This window comes from Schistocerca piceifrons, chromosome 11, assembly GCF_021461385.2.
Source record: "Schistocerca piceifrons isolate TAMUIC-IGC-003096 chromosome 11, iqSchPice1.1, whole genome shotgun sequence".
Lineage (NCBI taxonomy): Eukaryota > Metazoa > Arthropoda > Insecta > Orthoptera > Acrididae > Schistocerca > Schistocerca piceifrons.
The window spans coordinates 99,968,738-99,981,694 of record NC_060148.1 but is presented as its reverse complement, the minus strand read 5'-3'; the positions used below and the strand labels follow the sequence as shown (position 1 = coordinate 99,981,694).

The 12,957-nt window shown below is 44.6% G+C and overlaps 1 non-coding gene across 1 annotated transcript; it reads left to right on the top strand.

The window, feature by feature from the left end:
- Positions 1 to 12,435: 12,435 nt before the first annotated feature.
- LOC124720584 lies at positions 12,436 to 12,542 on the top strand. Its single transcript, XR_007006214.1, has one exon. It is a non-coding gene; the product is annotated as a U6 spliceosomal RNA (small nuclear RNA).
- Positions 12,543 to 12,957: the final 415 nt, after the last annotated feature.

Genomic DNA, 12,957 nt, shown 5'->3' with positions numbered 1-12,957 from the left:
CTCGGGAAAAATTACGACTGTATTTTCCCCTTGCTTTCAGCCGTTCGCAGTACCAGCACAGCAAGGCCGTTTTGGTTAGTGTTACAAGGCCAGATCAGTCAATCATCCAGACTGTTGCCCCTGCAACTACTGAAAAGGCTGCTGCCCCTCTTCAGGAACCACATGTTTGTCTGGCCTCTCAACAGATACCCCTCCATTGTGGTTGCACCTACAGTACGGCCATCTGTATCGCTGAGGGACACAAGCCTCCCCACCAAAGTCAAGGTCCATGGTTCACGTGCTGGATAGAGGTGGCAAAAAATAGCGTAACTTAAGAAGTAACGGTTACTGTGATAACTTCTCATCTGATACTGGTAGTTATTTCAGTAACTGCCAATGGCGCCTCGCGCGATCTGTTGACCGTATATCGTACTACGCTTTCCCGTCAACACATGGGAGATCTGGCTATGACGGGGAGGGATAGACCATTTGGAAGGCGTTCTATAGGTCGTGGGAATAACTGTGAGACTGCTAGCCATCTCTTGATAAGAACGGTGTACTATTTCGTGCACCTTCGATACTTTCAGCACAAACAATTTAATAAAGTTAATATCAGAGCGGTGGGTGATAGGAGCTGCAGTACAGGCATTAACAAGTGCGGTCGTGCCCTTGAGCCACCACTTCATATGTCAGTTTAGCTTGGACGTGTAGTACAAAGAGAGTTACCATAAGGAATTCGAGCGACTATGGAAATAACTGTCACAGATCGGTATTTTCCTCCCCCTCCCAGATGATGAGCTATGCCCTGACATCTGCCCTTCCTACCAACTCTAACCCCATCTCCCTGCCTCCTCCTCAGGGCTCCCTCTCCTCCCCCTCCCTTCTCCTAAGCGGCTTCACCCTCCTACTCCCCCTCTATCTCTTGTGCCTCCTTTCAGTGTCTCTGCACTCCCTCCTGCCCTGTCTTCCCTCTTCATCTTCGGCCCCATGTGTCTGCTGCCTCTTAGTGTACCCGCTGACGCCCCTACTCTCTTCATCCTGCCACATCCCCTGCTGCACCTTTCTCTCCCCTCCTTTTCCAACCTCTCCGACCTCTCCCTCGGTAGGTCCCACCTGGCAGTTTTATTCTTCATCATGTGTGCTCCACGTTGGTTTTAAGTGTGCTGTTCTGGAGTGTTTTTAATACTGTGGCCGACTTTTAACCTGTGCATGTGCATTCAGTGTCTTCTTTGTGTTTTACAAATCGCCAACTGTGTTTTTTAACTTTCTGGTGACTTTTTTAATTGTCCCCCATGAACGTCTCCATGTCAGTGTAATTTTACCTCCATTTTCTCCCCTTACTCTGTTTTATGTTCTCCTTTTTTATCGCCTTATATATGTAACATTTTATTCTTGTTTTAGTTGTCATGTCACTTGGCTGAAGAGTGGCGGATTGTGCTGCTGACAGCCCTCCCCTGCCCATATGGGGCAGGGGAATGAAATCAAAATAAAGAAAAAAAATTAACCTCTATCTTCGACAGAACTCGTGTCGAGTGCCGCATTTCGAGAATTGTTACCACAATCGTCAAAGCGCTAGGGTTTTGCAGAATATGCAGCAGACGCAGCAGAAGTCGACGGCAGCAGCAGCAGCAGCAGCGCCAGTGCCAGCCAGTTCTAACAGCCCAGCGGCGACGTCAGCAGCAGCACACATGTAGTCTGGCCCATCGCCGCCCCCCCCTCCATCGGAAGCAGCGGAGTGTGGCTTCAGCCCCAGCCAAAGAGCTCGTCCTCATCCTTGTCTTTGTGTGTGATTCGTTGCTGTCTTCCTCCTTTTTTGTTCCGTTTCTCCCGTTCTGTTTTCCCTTGTAACCCTTACCATGACTACCCCCACTACCACAGCCACCACAACCACAACAGTGTACACCTCCCGTCTGCCACTGCCGAAACCACTATTACTTGGTGCGCACAGTATATCACCCCCTCCTCACCCTTACAGCCCTTACAACCCCTACACCCTTCCTTGCCCCATCTCCTGCTCCTGCTCCAGCTCAGCAAACCCCTTCACCTTCTTCTCATCCCTTTCCTCCACTTCCGCCCTCCCCCAGCTTCTGTAGCCCCAGCGAGGGTGGTCGTTCGACGGGCCACAGTCCGCGTCGTCGACACACCGTCACTGGGACCTGCCTCCTCCCACCATCTCCCAGTCACTCCCGTCCCCCAAACCTCCTCTCATCCCTCCACTGTGGTTAAGCACCCCAGTGCTGCCCCTACTTCCTCCGAACCTAAAAAAAACGCAACCTCTTCCTCCTCCCCCCATGACGCCACAAACGTCACGCCTCCTGCCACCTCTTCTATCACCCTCCCCTACCTCTGCCTACCGCTATGTTGTCTCCGATCCTGACCCGTCCCTACTGGAAGCCCATAATCTCACCTTGCTTCTCCGGAAGTACTACTCTAGTGCACCTATCTCCCTCCTCACCCCTCGTAGGGACTCAGCCCTTATCTCCTTTCCCAGCCCCACCCTCCATACTGATAGCCTGGCCAAAATTCCTCGCCTCGACTTTGACCCCTGCTCCATCCTTCTCCTCCTCCTGACAACCCCAACTCCCTTCCCATCCGCTGACCCACACCACCATAATCACTCGGCTTAGCCCAGTGGTCAAAGAGGAGGAGGTCTTTGTGGAGCTTAAGGCGGGATAGGATGTCAAACGGGCTGACTTGGAGCAGGAGAGGCACCACAGGACATTTTAATTTCCGCTGTCTATACTTTTACATATAAATTCATAAAACTTTAACAGCATGACCAGGAAGGATTCAGGATTCACACTCATAGCAGTGGAAGCTCAAAAACGTAACAAAACACATTTTTTTACATGTCAAATTTCATCATTTTTTTCACTTACTACTGGCTGCATTTGTTGCTATAGGTACACTTTTCTTCCTAAACAAGAGAGATTCTTCGATGACTTTTGTACAGCATACAAACCATAGTTACAGGTGTATGAAACTCTAGAAGTTATTTAGTTTATGAAAAAATGAATGAACTGTTACATTTTAAACTTCATGTTTAGAAAAAACTCAAGTTTTAAAATTATCTCAATTTTTTCCACAGTTTTTTAATACATTTGGAAAATTCTAGAGTTTCATATCCCTGTAACTACTGTTTATATGCTATGAAAAATTCATCAAAGAATCTCTCTTGCTTAGAAAGAAAAGTGTACCTACAGCAACAAATGCAGCCAGTAATAAGTTAAAAAGTGATGAAATTTCACATGTAAAAAAAGGTATTTTGCTGCGTTTCTGAACTTCCACTGCAATGAGTGTGAATCCTCAATCCTTCCTGGTCATGGTGACAAAGTTTTATGAATTTGTTTGTAAAAGTATAGACAGTAGAAATTAAAATGTCCTATGGTGACTCTCCTGCTCCAAGTCGGACCGTTTGACGTCCTACCCCCCTTAACTCCCATCCCCTCTTGAAATCCGTGCAGCCCCCCACACCCATAATTCTGCCGGCCCCACCTTCTTCGTGCGGTCTTCTCTGAGTCTGCCCCCACCATTGACCGTCTCCTCAAAGAGGGCGCCCTGTTTTTCAATCGCCGCTACAACGTCGATCCTTCCCGTTCCCCTCCCCAGTTCGTTTGCTGACAGAGGTGCCTCCAGTACAGGGCGCACCGCACATCTGAGTGTCGCGAGGCCCCGTCTGCCCTCACTGCAAACAGGCGCATTTCCTGCAGCAGTGTCCTAACCTCAAATCCCCGCCCCCACCTGCAACACTTGCAGCCTTCCTCACCCCACCTACTCCAAAAAATGTAAGATCCGGGCCCCTCCCGTCTCTCCCGAACTCACTGTCCCCGTATGACACACTGATGATCCCACCCCTCCTGGTAACACCCTTCGCCCCCTGCCCACAGCCGAGGACATCTCTTTTCTGTCAACTGTGTTGGAGTTTTGGCTGTGATTACTATGTTGTTGTCATCAGCAAATAGCATTTCCCCCCATATCTGATACTCTGCAGAAAATCATTAATGTGAATAAGAAAATGGATTGGACCTGTATTAATATTTTTTGAATCTGATGAGTGTTTTACTAGAAATGCTCATGACGTATGTGAAATCTCAACATGCAGCATCTGGTTTTCAAGGTAGGGCTTCAACCACTTCTTAACCACACCTCTTACTCCTACTAACTCTAACTTATGTAATAAAACTATGTGGTCTAGTGTATCAAATGCCTTTGATAGGTCCAAGAAAATTTAATTCACATGCTCAACTTCGTCAAGTGCCACAAAAATGACCTTTGTAAGCTGTGCAATAGCTGATTTTGTACCTCTTTTGGGCATGAAACCAAGTTCTTCTTTGCAAAGAAGGTTAAACTTATTTAGATACTGCATTACCCTACTTTTCATTACTTTGTCAATAATTTTGGAAATGGTGGACAGTGGAGAGATTGGTCTGTCATTTTGTACATTTTCCGTATCACCATTTTTAAGTATGAGTTTTACTCTTGTTTGTTTTGGGTGCTCAGGTAAACAGCCAGATTTGAATGATTCGTTGATTATTTTTGTTAATGGAGCTTTTACTGATTTTACACATTCTTTAAGGACACAAGCTGGGATTTCATCTAGACCAGTTGATTTTTTCTTTTTTAATTGATGCATAGCTTGTGCAACCTCTTTCTGACGTGGATAATTGTGGATTAATGCGTTTAACCGATCTTCTGAATGTGGAGAGTCACTCTGGTCAAAACAATCTTCCTTAAAATGAGAAAACCATTTTCTTGCCATGATCCCATCCAGTGAAATTATCCCCATAAGCTGCGCAAATCTTTCTGGCTGCTTCCACTGACGCCACTCGTCTATTAAACTCAAATAGAAGAATATGTCCGAAATGTTCCGATTTCCCCACTTGGCATTCCATTTTCTAGGATCCACAGCTCCGTTCACTATTTCCAAATGTCAAAACGACAATACGTAAACTGAAACAGTGGCAGTGAAACAGAAATAAAAAAATGACAATCAATAAATAAAGCCAAAGCAACCAGAGTACAAACATGCAAAACAAAAATTATGCACCAATCAAATACGAAGGCTAGTTACACATGTCAGATACAAGAACTCAATGCTATAGTGTTTTGCATCCCGTGAACTATTGATACAACTGTTGTAAGCACTTTCATCCATTCCAGAAAAACTACAGATATAAAATACCAGCCACAAGAAAAATGGTTTCTCTTTCAGAGTATTTCTGTAACAGTAGCCTAAAGAATGATAATATTCACACATAGTGGCATTCATATGGATCAAATACTTCAAAACTTATTACGTTGGAATGTAGATTTCCATGAATCTAAGAAGAGCAGTACTCAACAAATATATATAAAATCGGTATAGAATTTTAGTAAGCTGTTCCACGCCTGCATTAAATCTTATTGTTTGTACTGTAACATTATAGCATGCCTTATCCATAGAATCAAGTGAATAAAAAAGCAGCTTGAATATTAATTGTTGCATTTACATTAGGAAGAACCTTTAAGGGCGTGTTTAGTTTTGGTTTAGGCCTATTATACAAGCAAAAAATAAATCGGTATTTCTCCCATCATAAATTTAAAAATCACTGGAATTGTTCATCAGTTTCACTTGAGCAAAATCAGAGCCACATTTAATTTTCCTACTCCACAAACTGTGCTTGACAGTTCCTAAATAGGCAGCGCAAAGAACATTTCAGGACTCTTGCAGAAGAAAAATTTTCTTAGTTCTTTGTTTTCCCAAAACGCGTGTAACACACAAACTGTGCAAGGGAAACTGAATTGTTTATTTGTCTTTTTGGTCATATTGCATCATACTGATCACGCCAAAACTACAGAAATGTTAGCGTGTAAACAAGGAAGAAGCAAAAAGGCTGTACATGATTGGATTCGACAAGTGTTGGGGCAGGGACTTTGTCAATGGAACTGGCTCTGCATCCACCTTAAGCAATTTACGGAAACCACGTGAAACATAAATCAGTCTGGCCAGATAGCGATTTGAGCCCCACTGCTACTGAATACGTTGGCAGTGCTTTTTGGAGAATAGAGTAATTATGGGGCTCAGCATTGGAGCACTGAAAGCTCCGTGAGTTGCAGTGACAAAACCCCCATGAAACAAATACAGGGAGAAATGTTGGATTTTCCCATACCTAAAAAAGCAAAAGCACTACATTTTCTAATACATGTTTTCAACATGTACGTGCAGGGTAAAATTCCTACAGACTTTGAGAAAAACATTATGATCCCCGTTCTAAAGAAGGCAAATGCTACAAGATGTGAAAATTTTAGGACGCTCAGCCTAGTTACTCACGCCTCTAAAATATTAACTTCAATTATCCTAAAACGCATAGAACAAAAAGTCGAAGGTACACTCTCCGAAGACCAGTTTGGATTCCGGAAAGATAGAGGAACCAGAGAAGCAATATTTGCTCTAAAACTAATAATAGAGAAACGACTAGATAAGAACCTGAAAACATACATAGCTTTCGTAGATGTAGAGAAAGCCTTTGATAATGTTAAATGGGATAAGATGTTTGAGGTACTCAAAAAAGTAGGAATAGACCATAAAGATAGAAAAATGATATGGAACCTGTACAAAAACGAGGCAGCAGTTATCTGTGGACGGACAAAACAAGAAGAGGTGCAGATACGGAAAGGTGTCCGACAAAGTTGCGCACTGTCCCCTGTTATCTTTAACGTATACATTGAAGAGGCGCTGAAAAAAGTAAGGGAAAATTCACAGATAGGTGTAGTAATTCATGGCCAAAGAATAGATATGATAAGATTTGCCGATGATATAGCTATCCTGGCTGAAAGTGAAGAAGATCTTGTAGTCCTACTGAATAGAATGGATAAAGTTATGGGTGAAGAATATAATATGAGAATTAATAAAGCAAAAACAAAAGTAATGGCATGCGACAAAGAAGATCAAGTGAAAGTCCAAGTTCATGTAGGCAATGAACTGCTTGAACAAGTTGATAAATTTACTTATCTGGGCAATAATATTACCAGGGATGGAAGGAGCAAGGCAGAAGTGAGACGTAGAACAGCTCAAGCAAAGGCTGCTTTTAACAAGAAGAAAAACATATTAACATCTAAGAGCATCAGCCTTGAAATCAGGAAAAGATTTTTGAAATCATAAGTGTGGAGTGTGGCATGCTGTGGGTGTGAAACATGGACTCTCGGGACAGAGGAAGACCAGAAGCTGAATTATATTACAAATGCAGTAGCACATGCATTCTATTGGATACTTTTGTTATGTAAATAGCATTTCACAGGAAACATGACCTAGAAACGATGGTTGTTCGACGCATTTGACAATGTCGTGCCAAATACCGATATGCATTTAAAATGTGCTGCTACTGCCATCTGTAGCGGGACTTTGAATTTCGCCGCGCTACACTCGTTCCCTCAGATATAAATTATACCGTCGCAGCGGTATGAGCGCTCCACGGCAGAGAAAATACACTCCTGGAAATGGAAAAAAGAACACATTGACACCGGTGTGTCAGACCCACCGTACTTGCTCCGGACACTGCGAGAGGGCTGTACAAGCAATGATCACACGCACGGCACAGCGGACACACCAGGAACCGCGGTGTTGGCCGTCGAATGGCGCTAGCTGCGCAGTATTTGTGCACCGCCGCCGTCAGTGTCAGCCAGTTTGCCGTGGCATACGGAGCTCCATCGCAGTCTTTAACACTGGTAGCATGCCGCGACAGCGTGGACGTGAACCGTATGTGCAGTTGACGGACTTTGAGCGAGGGCGTATAGTGGGCATGCGGGAGGCCGGGTGGACGTACCGCCGAATTGCTCAACACGTGGGGCGTGAGGTCTCCACAGTACATCGATGTTGTCGCCAGTGGTCGGCGGAAGGTGCACGTGCCCGTCGACCTGGGACCGGACCGCAGCGACGCACGGATGCACGCCAAGACCGTAGGATCCTACGCAGTGCCGTAGGGGACCGCACCGCCACTTCCCAGCAAATTAGGGACACTGTTGCTCCTGGGGTGTCGGCGAGGACCATTCGCAACCGTCTCCATGAAGCTGGGCTACGGTCCCGCACACCGTTAGGCCGTCTTCCGCTCACGCCCCAACATCGTGCAGCCCGCCTCCAGTGGTGTCGCGACAGGCGTGAATGGAGGGACGAATGGAGACGTGTCGTCTTCAGCGATGAGAGTCGCTTCTGCCTTGGTGCCAATGATGGTCGTATGCGTGTTTGGCGCCGTGCAGGTGAGCGCCACAATCAGGACTGCATACGACCGAGGCACACAGGGCCAACACCCGGCATCATGGTGTGGGGAGCGATCTCCTACACTGGCCGTACACCACTGGTGATCGTCGAGGAGACACTGAATAGTGCACGGTACATCTAAACCGTCATCGAACCCATCGTTCTACCATTCCTAGACCGGCAAGGGAACTTGCTGTTCCAACAGGACAATGCACGTCCGCATGTATCCCGTGCCACCCAACGTGCTCTAGAAGGTGTAAGTCAACTACCCTGGCCAGCAAGATCTCCGGATCTGTCCCCCATTGAGCATGTTTGGGACTGGATGAAGCGTCGTCTCACGCGGTCTGCACGTCCAGCACGAACGCTGGTCCAACTGAGGCGCCAGGTGGAAATGGCATGGCAAGCCGTTCAACAGGACTACATCCAGCATCTCTACGATCGTCTCCATGGGAGAATAGCAGCCTGCATTGCTGCGAAAGGTGGATATACACTGTACTAGTGCCGACATTGTGCATGCTCTGTTGCCTGTGTCTATGTGTCTGTGGTTCTGTCAGTGTGATCATGTGATGTATCTGACCCCAGGAATGTGTCAATAAAGTTTCCCCTTCCTGGGACAATGAATTCACGGTGTTCTTATTTCAATTTACAGGAGTGTATATAAGAAAATGAGGGTACCAAAACTGTAAATCTTTTTGTTTTCTATCCAGCTTTTGTCTCTTGATAGCGGAAGCTTAACTTACTTATTAGCTAGTCTTGGTCGGATTAAGACGAAAAAACTCATTGATGTGCAGACGTATTGTGGAGGTTGGTATGAAATTCGGAGGATGGAAGTAGCAACGTAAAATAAATTGCATTCAATACCAAGATGGTTTTGATTTGTATAAATTAGTGATTCCTGGACGATTACAAGATTTCGGAGCAGCTACTACTTTTCACGCAGAAATGAAGTAGGAGATTTTTGAAGACCTGGACGCCGCACGAAAGAAGACATGTTAACATGGTAAAGGATGAACTCTTATCTACACCATTTCCCCCTGTTAATCACATTTTCTTATTCTCTGTTCCCTTTCAAATAATTTTTGTAGTGGAAATTGACTTTTGCTCAGAAACGCCACAAGGACCACCCCAACAATAGGTTTTCCGAATCACGAAGTCCGATAACTTTTCTGAAATACGAAGTCCGATTTGCATTTCATTCTTTCCCTTTTTCACGGTCATTAACGATTTTAAAACCCTCTTTTTATTCAACATTTCTTCCCACATTTTCAATCTTATCTTTTCTTCTCACTTTTTTTTTTTTTTTTTTTTTTTACCATCACAACTGGCTCCCGCGACAGGACGCGATCTTCGGATGTGTCGTTTTTGAGCAAATTTGAAACTTTAATTTATATTTTTTCCCAACAGAGAATAACCAAAAATCCTGAAGTTTAAATGGTAACTAAAGGACCAACTTTATTGTACCTAAGCAAATGGTTATACAACAATATTGTGACGCTGCAGGACAGAAAATTTAATGGTGAGTCACACAATCATGTTTCATTCAAACATTCAATAGCCAACTGCAGAATCCATTTTTCCCTTTCCACACATCCTGTAGTTTTCTTCTAGATTTTTCCAAAATTATCTATCTCTATTGTAGTTTGTAGTACTTATAGTATTGTTGTAGCATATGAAGATCGTGAACTTGACCGCCAAACAGTCATTTGTTACGAAGAATTTTGCCCGCCCTGCTGCATTTTTCTCAAATCATTGTTGCAATAGAGCAATCATTTACATTGACGAGAAAATATTTCAACCTAAATTTGAGTTAAATCTTTATTAATCAGACTTATATTATTCCCTTTTTGACTTACGATTATACATCCTATTACAATGGAACGCGGTAAGGTAGAGATAGTTTCGGCAGATGAGTTAAGTGAACTAGATTCATCGTTCAACCAACAAGAAAGTCCGCGTTTCCCTCCATGGACGAGTTCACAGATCAATGCAATGATTTTGCCTCGAACTCGCAACATTTGTGATAATACACAGATAGCGACTTTAAATGACGAAATGTGGAATGGACGCGAGACTAGACCAGCAGCGTCACTTAACATCAACGTCAGAACCGAATGTGGCGCAAATTCAGCAATGTAACACAAATCGGGCACAGGAGACTGACAAACTGGACCATTAGAGTTATTTGCAGACATGAAACGAGACGATAGTCAGAAAATTGTCATATTAAACCATATTGTGATCGAAAATTTTGAACGAACGACAAAACAGATGACAGAATTAAATACCACCACTCAACAGCTCAGCCAGCGATTTGAGACATTGTCTGACCGAGTCACTAAACAGGAAGAAACTTTGGTTATATTCACACATGAAACAAAAAACAATATCACCCGATGTGCGAATCGGTTAACTCAAATAGTTAACGTGCAGCAGGAAGTGAACACCCGTGTGGAAGAGTTATCTCAGGCCCACACTTCAGCTAGCTCCACCCAAGAAAAGCTGACTGAAGAAGTGGGAAATATTACCCAACAGCTCACAATGATAGTTCTTGAACAAACCCACCTCAAAGAAAAGATAGAGAAATTAGAAGACCGAGCGGACCTCGCGTCACTAAACAACGACACCAACATGGCCGAAAGAATTGTACATGAACGTAAATTGTGTGACGACTATTTGGACAAAAAACTTGAAACAATTACACAGGACATACTTTCAAAAACAAAGAGACATGTTAAAGACGAGACAAAACACATAGAAGACGAAGTGACAAAATTACGAGACAATGTTGTGCCGTGTTTGGCGATTGGTGCAAACGCATCGTCAGGGAACGACAAATCAGCTAAAACCATGGCTAATGACACAGACAGAACACCTATTGTGGAATCACCCATTTCCAATCAAAATTACAATGTGCCGCTTTCTTTTCCACCAAACGAGCAATATTACGGTACAACACCTAGAGTAGCAAGTGACACAAACCACATCAACATGTTCTCACCTCCACATATTTCTTATTTAACAACGAATTTTTTGAACAGACGGACGGTGTCGCCGTGGGTAGTCCCTTATCCCCTCTGGTGGCCAATTTATTTATGGAGGACTTCGAGGAGAAGGCGCTTGATCAGCTGACTTGAAACCAACGGTATTCTGGAGGTATGTTGATGACACCTTTGTAGTTTGGCCCCATGGCGAAGACATCTTGCAAGACTTCTTAAGACTTCTGAACTCCCTCCACGATCAAATAAAGTTCACAATGGAAGTTGAAAAGGAGGGATGCCTTCCATTCTTGGATGTTTTGGTTCTGCGCAGAGAGGATGGAACTTTGGGATATGAAGTGTATAGGAAGCCGACACACAGCAATCTGTATTTACGTGCAAATAGCTGCCACCATCCTGCCCAGACAATGAGTGTTCTCCGAACTTTGACTCACAGAGCGCGTATTATTTCTGACGAAAGCAGTCTGTAAGATGAACTTTCCCACTTACAAAGAGTGTTTGAAGACAATGGGTACTCTCCACAACAAATACAGAGGGCATTGAAAATGAAACCGAAAGAGGCCACAAAGAAAGCATGAGAAGATGAATAAACCTTTAAATCGATGGCCTTCCTGCCATAAGTGGGTAGCCTTTCATCAAAAATAGGACGCGTTCTCGGCAGACACAAAGTAAAAGTGATTTTTCGTCCTCCACATGATTTGCTGCTCCGAAAATCTGGAGTTTACAAAATTCCATGTGAATGTGGCCTTTCTTACATCGAACAAACAACTCGTACTGTCCAAGGAAGATGTACAGAACACCGGAGGTACACACGACTTTTACAACCTAACAAGTCGGCAGTGGGAGAGCACTGTATTGTTAATGGTCACAGTATGTTGTATGACAACGTCGAAATTCTGGCAACTACATCATCCATTTGGGACTCGATAGTGAAGGAGGCAATTGATATCCGCTTGACGACGAATTTAATTAATAGAGATTGTGGTTTCAATCTTGATAAATCATGGAATCCGGCACTTGCTGTAATAAATTCGCAAAGACGTCACAGTGCAGCTCATGATGATATATCGATATGCCAACACAGATCAACTGCGGAATCGTAGATACAACTCGCGCACTACGCACGCCTCTGCCGCCGACCAACGTCTCTGGCGCATTTGCATCTGTGGCCGCATGCGCAGTCGCGCGGTAAAACAGTATAAAGGGACGAAACGAGCACTGGAGCGGGTACTCGCTTCGGCGGTACATATACTAAAATTGGAACGATACAGAGAACATTAGCATGGCCCCTGCGCAAGGATGACACGCAAAATCGTGAAGCGTTCCACATTTTTGTCCCTCCCCTCGCTCCTGGTTTCCAGTACTTGGACAACATTACACACACGGAACTCAATGCCCCTATCACTACACAGGATCTCCTTGTTACACTCCGCACCAAACCCAACACCGCTCCTGGTCACGATCGTGTCACCTACCATCACCTTCGTGAAGCTAATGTCTCTTTCCTCTCCACCCTGGCCAGGCTCTACAATGTAGTCCTGTCCACCGGTTACTACCCTGACCTGTGGAAAACCTCCCGTATCCTCATGTTCCTTAAACCTGGCAAACCGCCGTCCGCCGTCTCCTCCTACCGTCCCATCAGCCTTACCTCGGTCTTCAGCAAGGTCCTGGAATCTATCCTCACCCGTCGCATCCACCAGCATCTCCGCCAGCACCGCCTCCTTCCCGTCACCCAGTGTGGCTTTCGCC